The following is a 12915-nucleotide window of genomic DNA, read 5'->3' as shown; positions in this document are numbered from 1 at the left end:
CTACACGGTTCATACTATATTTTTGAAAAAAGCCTTAAATGAAAGCTGAGAGTCTGCACTTTAAGCAGGTATTCATTGTTTCATTTAAAACCCATTGTGGTGGTGTACAGAGCCAAAATGACGACAACTGTATCATTGTCCAAATAATTATGGACCTGACTGTAAAACTGTTTTGAGAGCATATTTCTTGAACTGCAATCAAAAATCAAGTTTGTAAGTAAAAATGTGATCATGAGATCAGTAATCTCTGCTTGCAAGTTAAAAAGTTTTACTTTCAGATCAGTCCTCTTTGCTTGCGAGTTAAAAACTTTCGTTTGCAGATCAGTCCTCTTTGCTTGCGAGTTAAAAACTTTTGCTTGCCCCCCCAAAACTGCGTTACTTTGAAACCGGAGTCCATGGTGAAGTTTTTGTAAGACTCCGGTGTCAGCGGTTGCGTGTAGATCAGATAACCGCAGTATTTTATTACCTGTCTCCATTGTTTGAAGTCAGAGCGACGGTAAATAGCTCTTTTCTAAAAGTTTATTAACTACTAAAATCCCACATCCTGCGTTAAATACAATGTATCTTAACTATATTTACAATGAAGCTTGATTCTGCACTCTGCACTTAGCCCGTATGTGAATGTTTACCGTTGCTATGGCAACAAGTGACAGCTGACGTGAGCATTAGTTAGCTTAGCTCAATCGTCAGACAAACAATAACCCATAAAATTATAATTCAACATATTTAAACAAAATCAACAACAGCTACCAACAGTTAAAGTCCTTAAAACCTTAGCTAATGTGTTGTCACAGGTTAGATTGTCAAAATTAAAGTAATAACAGCTTAAATCCCGGAGGAACTACGCTAGCGTTAGTGATGGTTGCATCCACTCGTATGCAGTTACCTTACGTTACAGTTCCCTCAAACAATATCACGAAGCACAATACAAACTATATAAACAAATTATCTATTAAGGGTAGACTAATGATAAAATCTGAAGGTGCTTAGGTGACATTTACCCACCTGAAAGAATAAATGAAAACAAACGGTGATTTTGCTGGTCTTCAGTAGCTTTACTCTAGGTGTAACTGCCAACTGAAGAACGCAGCGCAAACCAACTGTTTGTATACCCAGGTTTGCTCTTGTGCCTTTACTCAAATCAGTTATGCTTTAAATTGAATGGGGGGCATCTGTATGGTATCTTTAAAGATACAAAATCATTATCATATGCATAAAATAATGTCACAATTGAGTAGGCAGATACACATAAATACCCTATATGTCACACTAACTTTATTTGTGAGCGTGCTATCTGCTCTCTTTGGATGGCATATCCAGCTGCTCGACCTAACGACCAACGAAGGAGGCTGCTCCTGTTGCTAGCTACCCCAACTACACTACCACGAAAGCAGCAACAGGCCTGCCAAGGGAGGTTCTGGATCTGGCTGGGTCGGACCTCTGTTGGCAGGCCTGTCGCTGCCTTCGTGGTAGTGTAGTTGGTCGTTCAAGCGCCTCTGCTGTTGAATTAGGTCGCGCTATTTTTGTGGATTGGGTTGTTTTTATTTTCCGCACTTCCCTATTTCGGTATTGACTCTGATTTCTGATTGGTTAAAATGGCCTTTCCGTTAAAAGTTACATCGCCACCTACTGCTTTGGCATGTGTATTACATCACTTGGTAGCGGGTTTTGCGTTTTTGTGTGGATATCTTTTTTTTTTTATCACACCACTCATGTGGACAAATTTTTTTTGGAAACCGGAGCCCGAAAAACTTAGGTTTCAGAACTGATTTTCACCACAGCTCCCGCACTGAATTCCCCGTGAACTACAGCACTCCCATGCTGCTTTGCAAGCGTACTAGGCTGATGAGTAGAATTTAAGAAACAGGCTAAATGACATGATGTTGCACACTCTTGTACAGTAGGTGGCGGTATGCACCTTTAAATTGTTTGTAATCCGCCAATAAACCGAGAGAAGAAGAAAAAAAAATGCTTTGCAAGCTGTCATTGCGATTGAGACTGGCCAATTGTGGGTACGTCCCAAGTATCTTAAATTACTGCTAGTTATCTTACCTAGCCGACTTTGCTAGCTGTTTAGCCCCTCCCACCTAGGAAAAAATGCGAGGAGCTAGCCCTAAGAGCGATGAGCGAGCATTGTCGGTTTAAGAGACATGAGACGTCCTTTCCACTGAAGCGTCACGTGAAGCGACATCCATTCCTGATGACGGCGGCACAGCTGGACCCTAACACCCCCCCCTCGCCATCATTGAACAAGTCAACTGCTGAGTGAATAAGACATATCAGTCCCGTCAGTCTGCCTCAATCAATCAGTTTTATTTATAAAGCCCAATATCACAAATCACAGTTTGCCTCACAGGGCTTTACAGCATACAACATCCCTCTGTCCTTAGGACCCTCACAGCTGATCAGGGAAAAACTCCGCAAAAAAACGGGGAAAAAACGGTACAAACCTCAGGAAGAGCAACTGAGGAGGGATCCCTCTTCCAGGACGAACAGATGTGCAATAGATGTTGTACAGAACAGATGAACATGGTAAATTAACAGTAATCCGTATGACACAAAGACAGAAAGAGAGAGACAGAGAGAGAGACAGAGACAGAGAGAGATGTAGGACAGACGGTAATGACAGTAGCTTACAACAACATTAATGAAAGTAATAATATTAATTAATATTAATATTAATAGGCTAATTAATATTACCTACAAGCTATTAATGATTCCACTCACATGACATGCAGGACAATTAATGATGGGCAAATGTGTTTGTGTGTGTGTGTGTGTGTGTGTGTGTGTGTGTGTGTGTGTGTGTGTGTGTGTGTGTGTGTGCCTGGTGTTATGTCAACACGTGTGGTTCTGGACACGAGCAGCTGCACATTTAACAGCCACACATCACCGACAGTCCGCTGAACAACGCAACAGGTTGTGCCACACATCACCGACAGTCCGCTGAACAACGCAACAGGTTGTGAATGAAATAAACTTAATTACAACTTGACAGTCTTGCACGAAATATCATTAATGTTACTCTTTGTAGTCACGTAGGCATGTGAATTACAGCGTTTCATTGCAAAGAATGCACGTAACTGGTACACTTGCGCTGTTTCTCCGCCATGTCGTTCAAATTAGCCAGATGTAGGGGGCGGGTATTTATACGTCATGGCATTCAGCTGAAAAATTCTTCCGGATAGGAAGCTCTCGACCATCCTAGCTCGTAGCTGCTTAAAGCTTGCTGCTAGCTCCTAGCGCTAGCTCCTCACTGCACAAATAAGAGACTTGGGACGGCCTAGAAGATGGCAGACCTCGAACGACTTCCGGTTCAAGCGAGGAGCTAGCAGTAGCACTATAAAAATAAAAGACTTGGGACGGACCCTGTGACGTGTCTTACAGCTTTCAGTTTAGGCCCCGCTCACCAGGTTCAACTTTTTACTCGCAAAACTTTTTGACTTGCAAACGGAAAAAAAATGACTCACAAACAAAACTTTAGGATTTGCAAACAAAACTTTTGGATTTGCAAACAAATCTTTTGGATTGCATTTTTTGATTAATCATTTTTCACTTGCAATAAAACATTTTTTGATTGCAATATTGCAATATATTATAGATACTTTTGCTCTCAAATCTTTTTTTGACTGCAAAACCTACTCTGTTTGATTGAATAATAAAGAAACAAATGTAGCTCCATAAATCACCACCACCGCTGCTATCAGCCCCAGCAGTCTCTGAAACTGCACCATCTCCAGGCGTCGGCCCACACGAAAGATGCACAACACTGCCAGCAGACTCGCTACCCTCTGAGGGTAAGCGATGCCCTCATTGTTACAGAATTCAGGCAAAACCCCAGGTTCAAGGTTGCTCTTCTCCAAGTTCACCTTGAAGCCGAGTAACTGGACGTGGGACAGGACGTTCTCGGTATCTCGTATGACCTGCTCGCAAGATGGAGCACAGATCAGCCAGTCGTCCAGATACGGGAGGATCTTTAAGCCTGCCTTCTGGAGTGGCATCATCTGCTGCCACCCTGGTAAAGACCCTCGGAGAGAGGGAGAGACCAAATGGAAGGACCTTGAATTTGTACGCCTCTTCCTGAAAGACAAACCGGAGAAACTGCCAGTGTTCCCGACAAATGGGAATGTGAAAGTAGGCGTCCTTGAGACCGAGAGTCGTGAACCACCCTTGTTCTATCGACTCCATTATGTGATGCATATGCAGCATTTTGAAAGGCAGTACTTTTATGTAAGCGTTTAGGGGCCTGAGGTCTAGGACAAGACGAAGTCCACCATCTTTCTTTGGAACCAGGAAATATGTTGAATAAAAGCCAGTGAGCTGTTCTCTGGGACCCACCTTCACAATTGCGTCCTTCTGATGTGTTGTGATCTCATCGGAGAGGACTTTTGCCTGGGCTGGAACCTTTACAGATGTCATGCAGACCCTGGAAAAAAGTGGGGGACGCCGCCGGAATTGAATTCTGTAACCCCTTGTGATTGTTGCCAACACCCAAGGGTCTGAGATTTCCTTCTCCCAGCTGTCCAGGAGTAGCTGGAAGTAAATCCCGTCGGCTGTCCCAACATCCCTATGTGGAAGCCCCCTGGGTCCCTGGACCCGTAGGGGGGGGTGTCTCCTTTGGGAAGCCTCTCTTGACAGAGGACGAGGCTGAAACCCCTGCTGTTGCTGACACGACCTTCCATCAGCACCCCTAAAACCCTGGCCACCTGAGCTCTGAGGCCTGCCACGTGTCCAAGACTCCCCGCGACCCCAAGCAGACTGATATTGGTGCTGCTGGGCCATAGATCTCTGTCGTGTCACCACAGTGCGACTGAATGCACGTTGCACACACTCCCGCATATGCAGAGACCGCTCCGCTTTATCGAGCACACTCTGAGAAACTGCATGAAAGACTCTTCCAGCACCACAGGCAAAATAGTCAGTTTCTTCCTGATATTCTTAGGGAGGGTCGTCTGAGCCAACCAAATCTGTCTGCCAGTCATCATAGCCAAAGACATCACAGAACCCACATCACGGGTAAGCTGGGAGTGTGCAGACAGGGCCGCATCTATCAGGGCTTTGGTGTCCAGGTCACCTGCAGCAGCTGTCCTCCTGAGAGCTGCCATTAGAACGGCAAGCGCATTCCCTGACCTAGCTGCCCTAGCAGCTGCATTATACGTCCTACAGACCAAGCGGTCTGTCTTGTCGCACTCCTTTCGAGGACAGCGAGGATTGACTGACACCCTATCTGGGCAAAGGGAGGTTAAAGCTGCCATCTCCCTCTCTACTGGTGGCATGTCACCCAACCCAGAGTCCGGCGGGTACTGAGCCTTAGCTAGCCTCCTGCAGCCAGAATTAAACTGAGGAGCGTTGCCAGGAGTATTCCATGACCTCCTTAACATGTGACAATAATCTCCCGCCGCAGGGATTGCCACTTAAGGACGAGGCTGTGAGATTCCAGCCCAGACCCCGTCAGATGAAGCAGGGGCTTCAACAGGAACTGAAAGGCCTATAATCTTAAGCCTAGTTCACATTACATGATTTTCACCGCGATTTTGACGTCGCAGAGGATCTTGAGAGCTATCTTGGGTCGGAGGTGAGTCGGCAGATAGTCTGCCACGATGAGTCCTCATGTGTGAACAAGCCTACGAGCAAGCTAGAAAACTGGAGAAGTCTGACACGACTGACAAAGAGCATCAGCCAATGACTGTACAACGGCGGGGAGGCAGGTCCTTGGCCCCACTTTCTCTTAACTTGATTTCTGGAGTGATCCAGTGGCCGCTGCGAAAGAGCAGATGACAATCAGGGAAAGACCAGATGACGGCCTGCAAAGACAGCTGACAGGAGGGAATAGACCCCAACGGGGCTGGTATGGGTTAGCGACTCATACCGGCAGGACCCAGCGCTGGTCAGCGTTTCTGAGTCCACCCATCATTGCTGCGACAACCTCAAGGAAGAAAATACCCCCAGAGTCTGCAAGATGACCCATTACGGACGGATCTTACGGTGACAGACCATGGAATGGAACTGACAATGAATAGAACAACCAGCACCGCAACTGATGAACCATCAACACTGGCAGGAAAAAAGCTGCAGAGCTGCATTTGTGGCTGGTCAAAGTTTACAACAGAGAGGGGCCTCAAACAACATCAAGGATTAAAGAAATGCGTTAGCAAAATTAACAAGGGGCCTCACATTGACCAATACTTCCTAAGAAGTAGGCCAAATCAGTCGAATGAAGCCTGGAGGCAGGACAACCCCCACAGTCCTCAGGGTATCAGCACCTCGAATGAAGTTCACTATCGCATGGACCCTCCAGCAGTCTCCAGCCTGGAGCTTCGCCAGCCACAGCCAGTAGCAGTCTCCAGCCCAGAGCCTAGCCAGCCACAGACAACACCATGTTCTAGGTCAGAGCCCAGCCAGCCACAGCCAGCAGCAGTCTCCAGCCCAGAGTCCAGCCAGCTGCAGCCAATACCAAACTCCAGCTCAGAGCCCAGCCTGCAACATCCAGCAACAGTCTCCAACACTGAGCCCAGACAGCCGCTGCCAGCACCAGAGAGGAAGATGGAAGGAAGAAAACCTCGTATCCTGTGGCCCAAATCCAACCAGAAGAGGGAGTGGGTAACCATTGATTCAGACCTGGTCCTCCTACTAGAACAACAGAAGGGTCCAGTTGAAAGAAAGCTGGAGAACATGGGAGCCACCATTTACAGCTATGGTGCCGAGAGGTTTGGGACAAAGGACAAGAATCAGAGGCAGCAGAAAGGCTTTTCAATCCAGCCGAAGTCCAGGAGGCAGCGGGAAATTGATAGGTTGGTGAAAGAAAGAAGACAATTGAGAAAGCAGTGGAGGAAGGCCACAGAGATGGAGAGAGTGGGACTTGATGCTCTACAGGCCGAAATAAAGCAGCGACTGACAAAGCTGCGAAGATCAGAGCACCTAAGACGGCAACGCAAGAGGAAAGAATGGACAAGGACCCTCTTCTACAGCAATCCCTACAGCTTTGTCAAAGGCCTTTTTGACCGAGAGAAGGGTGGGAGCCTCAAAGTGCCCATGAAAGACCTGGAGGAGCACCTGAGGAAAACTTACTCCGATGTTCGGAGGCATGAGCCAGTTACCATCCCAAACGACATGCCACCAATTCAGGCACCTGAATACCAAATGGACATAAGGCCCTCCACATGGAGTGAGGTGGAGAAGACCGTGAAGCAGGCAAGATCGGCATCAGCCCCTGGGCCCAATGGTATCCCGTATAGGCTCTATAAGAACACCGCCAGAGTCCTTAAACACCTCTGGAAGCTGATGAAGGTAGCATGGCAGAAGGGAGTGATACCGAAGGCGTGGTGAAGAGCCGGAGGCATCCTGATCCCCAAAGAGACTCTTCATCCATCAGCCAGTTTCGCCAGATCAGCCTGCTGAATGTAGAGGGAAAGATCTTCTTTAGTGTCCTGGCACAAAGGCTCTCTACATTCCTGCAAAGCAACAACTTTGTGGATACATCGGTGCAGAAGGCCGGGATCCAGGGCTTCTCCGGATGTCTGGAGCATGCCAATATTATTTGGCACCCGATACAAACTGCCAAAAAGGAACGGAGAGACCTGCATGTAGTTTTCTTAGACCTCGCCAATGCTTTCGGCTCGGTCCCTCACAAGTTCTTGTGGACGGCGTTCAGCTTCTTCGGCGTGCCAAACCACATCACAGGATTGGTCAAGAGCTACTTTCGGGATCTCCAGTTCTGTGTAACAGCTGAGAACAACACCACCAGCTGGCAGCATCTGGAAATCGGCATCATGGCAGGCTGCACAATTTCCCCTCTGGCATTTGTCATGGCAATGGAGCTGATCATACGGGCATCTCGCTGGGTTGTGGGAGGTGAAAGGACCAAGAGTGGCCTGAGTCTGCCGCCAATTAGAGCCTACATGGACGACATGACCATCATTACAGCAACATAACCATGTACTAGACGCTTGCTGCAGAAACTCCAAGAAAACATCCAGTGGGCATGAATGGAGTTCAAGCCAAGCAAATCTCACAGCATCTCCGTTGTTAAAGGCCAACTAACAGGCGTGCGGTTCCACATCAGTGATGAACCAATACCAACAGTCCTAGAGAAGCCCATTAAGAGTCTTGGACGATGGTATAATGCAGACCTCAGAGACACCCAGCAACTTGAACAACTCAGGCAGGACACAGCTAACGGCCTCAGGCACATCAACAACACTGCACTACCAGGGAAACTGAAAGTCTGGTGCTTCCAGTTTGGGCTGCTACCCAGACTCCTGTGGCCGTTGACCATGTATGAGGTCTCAATAACCCATGCCAACGGACTGGAAAGGCTGGTGAATTCACATGTGCGAAAGTGGCTCGGACTCCCCAAATGCCTCAGCAGCATCGGACTCTACAGCAACTGAGCCCTTTCACTACCAATTTCTAGCCTGGTTGAAGAGTTCAAGTGTGCCAAGGTGAGGCTAGACATGTCCCTCACCGACTCCCGGGACCCAGTAGTGAGAGGCGCCGCTCCTACCCTAGCAACAGGGAAGAAGTGGACCCCAGCCACAGCTGTGCAACAGGCCAAATCTGCTCTCCTCCATCGTGACGTAGTGGGCCACATCCAACAAGGCAGAGGAGGCTTTGGCCTTGGAACTGTAACACCTCTCTGGCAAAAGGCACCTGCAACCGAACGTCGAACCATGGTGGTAGAGGAGGTGCGCCGACAGGAGGAAGCAGCCAGACGTTCCAAAGCCGTAGCACAGGCCACACAGGGTCGCTGGATGAAATGGGAGAGCGTTGAGAAGAGGAAACCCACACGGAGCGAACTCTGGGGCATGGAATCCAACAGGTTGAGCTTCATCGTCCGAGCTACATACAACGTGCTGCCCTCTCCCACAAACCTGCAGCTTTGGCTTGGAAAAGACCCATCCTGCCCCCTGTGTACGACCCCAGCAATGCTCAAACACATCCTGGTTGGCTGTAGGACCAGCCTCACTCAAGGCAGATACACTTGGAGACACAACCAGGTCCTCAGGTGTCTAGCTGACAAACTTGAGTGTAAGTGGGTATTCATCAACGCCCAACCCTTCAACAACCAGGATGCGCGCCGACACCCACCATAGTTTGTTAGGGAGGGAGACAAGCTGAGGACCCACCCCTCAACCCCTGATCTGGGCCCACTGAATGCAGCCAGGGATTGGCAGTTCAGAGTCGACTTGGATCAGAGGCTCATTTTCCCCCCGGAGGTCGCGACGACCACCCTACGACCAGACCTAGTCCTAATTCCTCCCAGCTTGTTTACATCATTGAACTGACAGTCCCCTGGGAGGACGCCATGGAAGAAGCGTATGAGCGCAAGAAGCTGCGGTACTCCATCTTAGCAGCTGAGGCAGAGGACAGAGGCTGGAAAGTAAAGGTGCGCCCGGTGGAGGTGGGATGCAGGGGCTTTGTAGCCAGTACAACAGCAAAGCTCCTTAGGGAGGTTAGAGTCAGGGGCCAGGCTTACAGACAGGCCATTAAAGAGCTGGCCAACACTGCTGAGAGGACGAGTCATTGGCTGTGGTTGAAGAGAAACAACACCATCTGGGCCGCTAAGGCAAACAGTTAACCCCCGGACACACACCCAGGCTTGATCAACCTGTGGTGGGCCTGCCTCAGTGGAGGGTGTCTTGTGTTAAATGGCCAAAACACCCGTCGATGCTGAGGTACACAACTGACGATGTGTCCCGGCGGTAAAGCCTCATAGCAGCCATCTTTCAAGAACTTCCCATGAATTAGAAGTGGTGCTACAAGAGGGATTGCAACATCTAGTCCTTTCAACGAACTACGCCCATGGGACTGCTCAAGTCTGCGCTTGTGTGACTGTCGCCCAGAACTACGCTCCCGCTCACCACCAGGGGAGGAAACTGCTTCCCCCGTAAGGGAAGACTGCTGCACTAGTCTAGCCCTACGGGCCCTTTCTTCATAACGCAAATCAACTGCCGCTGGACATGGACTTTCCACATCACCCAATACATGTGCCTTACCTAAACAGGAAGGACACACACGGTGGCCATCACGCAGGCCCAAAGCTGTGCCGCAAAAACAACATACCTGAAGATCCATGGTGTTGTCAGCAATATGTCCAATCCCGCCCACTGCGAACAGCAGCCAATGGGAATAATTTTCAAGTCCACTTAATGCAATCAAATTAAATTCACCCACTCCTTGTATGCGGACGTACGAGGGGTGTAACCAATCAATCCCACCACTGCGCACAGGGGCTAAGTGGAACACAGAAAACTGCACAAACAAAAACACCTGTTCAAGGAGCAAAGAAAAACCTTAACTGCTCAAGCAGAAACTCAAATTATCACTCCTACATACAGTGTACCAGGAGGAAAACTAAGGAAAAAACAAAAACACCTCAACTGTAAAACAGCAGGAGAGAAATAATTATGCAACAAAAACACCTCGACTGCAAAACAGCAGGAGGGAAATAACTACACAATCTCAGAACTCAAGATTTTTATTGAATGTAATTCATACAACTTAACTTAAATTATCCAAGCTTTTATTTGCTTCCAAAATTAACTCACCACTCTAGTATGTGAATGAAATAAAGAAAACTACCTGCAAAAAATACAGAGGGGAAAATATTATAACTCACAACTTACATTTACTGGATTTATCTGTTCTTCTAAACACTCCAGTCAAAAAAATCAGCAATTTAAATGACTTACCCAACGCCAACAGGCTGTGGGAGCAATTAACCATCAGCAGGTGATATCACTTAACCTTACCTGCAAACAAACTAAAGTTAACACAAATATAGCGGAGATGCGACTTGGCACCCCGCCAACAGCAACAATACAAGCAGATTTCAAAGGAAAACCATTGAAAATCCTCAGGGACACATAGGTGGTGGGCCGAAGGTCACTATCTGCTTTCGTTTTTGAAATGATCGATCCTCAGCGATAGAGTAGCTGCTTTTTTAACATCAACTTAATATATTTTTTCGGAACACGTTTCCGTTTGTTGGCAGTCTCAATTTGATCATATTTTTATGAAAACTAAACTTATGTTTGATAAACTAATCAGGCAAACGCTATGGCGTACTATACCGCAAACCAATCAACAACAAGTTCCAGCGTCACCTGACTTGAAGTGTGCCAATGATATTCGTCCAAATAGGAAGTAAACACGGCTCAGAGGAGTTGACCGGAGTTAACCGTAAAAAGTAGTGCTGCACGATTTGGTAAAAATGTGCGATTGCGATTATGGTGGACAATATCGCGATTTGCGATTGCGATTACAATATAATTACAATAAAATGTAATAAATAAATGGTATCATGAGTCTTTTTGCTTGATTCAGTGTTTCCCCTACATTATATTAGGGGGGCACTGACCTGACATAGTTATTGTTATGGACAGACAGTGTGTCAATGACCATCAACAGACTGAGCACAGTCAAACACGCTGCTCACACAGCAGCGCAGCACGGAACTGTACACACAGCGGAGCGAGCCTGTGTTGCGTTCAGGCGTTGTCACGTAAATGACAAATTCCAGCACGCCATAGCACAACACAGCAGCATGTCAAGTGGGCCGAAACCGAGCAAAATTGCTCAATTTTTCATTTGTTATGGAGTCCATGATTTCCCTGTGACACTTACAAATGTTTGCTTAACTGTGCTTGGATGTTGTTTTATGAGGCTCTGGCGGCTTTCAGTTGTCTCTTTGTCTTTAACGTTACACGGCTCGGCTTTCTCTCGCATGCACTCTTCCTACTTTTCCCTGTGCTGTCTCAAGTGTTGATATAGATTGGTCGTGTTGCCGCGGGACGTGGCGACTTTAACTTTTAAACTTTTACACAGCACGTCTTTCAGGTGCGGCGACGTTGGACAGAAAGACGCGCTGTGTAAAAGTTTAAAAGTTAAAGTCGCCACATCCCGTCTCAAGTGCTGATATAGAATGGTCGTGTTGCTGCAGGACGTGGCGACTTTAACTTTTACACTTACACAGCACGTCTTTCTGTTCAACGTCGCCGTACCTAAATCCAAAGTATCGCCATGTAACAGACGTTTTTTTCGCCACCAACTCAGGCTGTTCTTGGTCGAGCTCATGCTCTTCTTCAGCGCCTGTGCTGGTCACTGCTGCATGCCGGCTGCACGCACCAGGATAGCTTGTGGGCGTGATGTCAACAAACTCCACACACTACAGGAGAGGCAGTCACGTTCACAGGCAGACACGTTAACATTTATTTACATTAAATCGCAAATCGCAGCCTTTTATGCGGTTATGTAATCGCACAGCCTGACACCGCGATTGCGATTGCGATTAGATTAATCGTGCAGCACTAGTAAAAAGAATGTAGTTTGTGTCTTTATTCATGGTCTTTATGCTATCTAACCGACAGTATTCACCTGGACATTTTCTGCATATCTTCCGTGAGAAGCTGAAGACGTTTCTAACGTTAGTTGAAGTGTTTTGAACAGTTATTCACGTTGTGTATTAGCTCATTAGCCACCGATGTGTTGTTAGCATTCATCACTAGCAAAGCGAATGGACTTTTAGCCGCAGTACAGCTAACTCAGCTTACTAATGAGGCTGCAGTTCATAGTTTCTGATGAGGAGAACCTGAGGAACAAACGGACTGTGCTGTGAGTAACCCAGCTAACGCTCAGAGTATCCTGACTGCACTGCTCGGGCCGTCTTCATCTTCGCCACTGACTGAATAGGCTCGTTCGAGATGAACTGCGCCTCGCCTGAAAAGTAGACGAGAGCAGGCGGTCGCAGTGGGGGGCGGTGACAAAAAGCTGCGGTGAAGTCGGACAGTTTCCCGACAGTTTCCACAAAGAGCATGGATACCAAGAGGCGAAGCTCAATAGAACGCCCCATAGCAACAAATTCCCCCATGGTTTCGTCCTACCGCCGCCATTTTGGACCGTCAGCAGACCGCAGCA

The sequence above is a fragment of the Epinephelus moara genome, chromosome 2 (assembly GCF_006386435.1).
Source record: "Epinephelus moara isolate mb chromosome 2, YSFRI_EMoa_1.0, whole genome shotgun sequence".
Lineage (NCBI taxonomy): Eukaryota > Metazoa > Chordata > Actinopteri > Perciformes > Serranidae > Epinephelus > Epinephelus moara.
The sequence above is the reverse complement of the archived record's forward strand: the minus strand, read 5'-3'. Positions refer to the sequence as shown.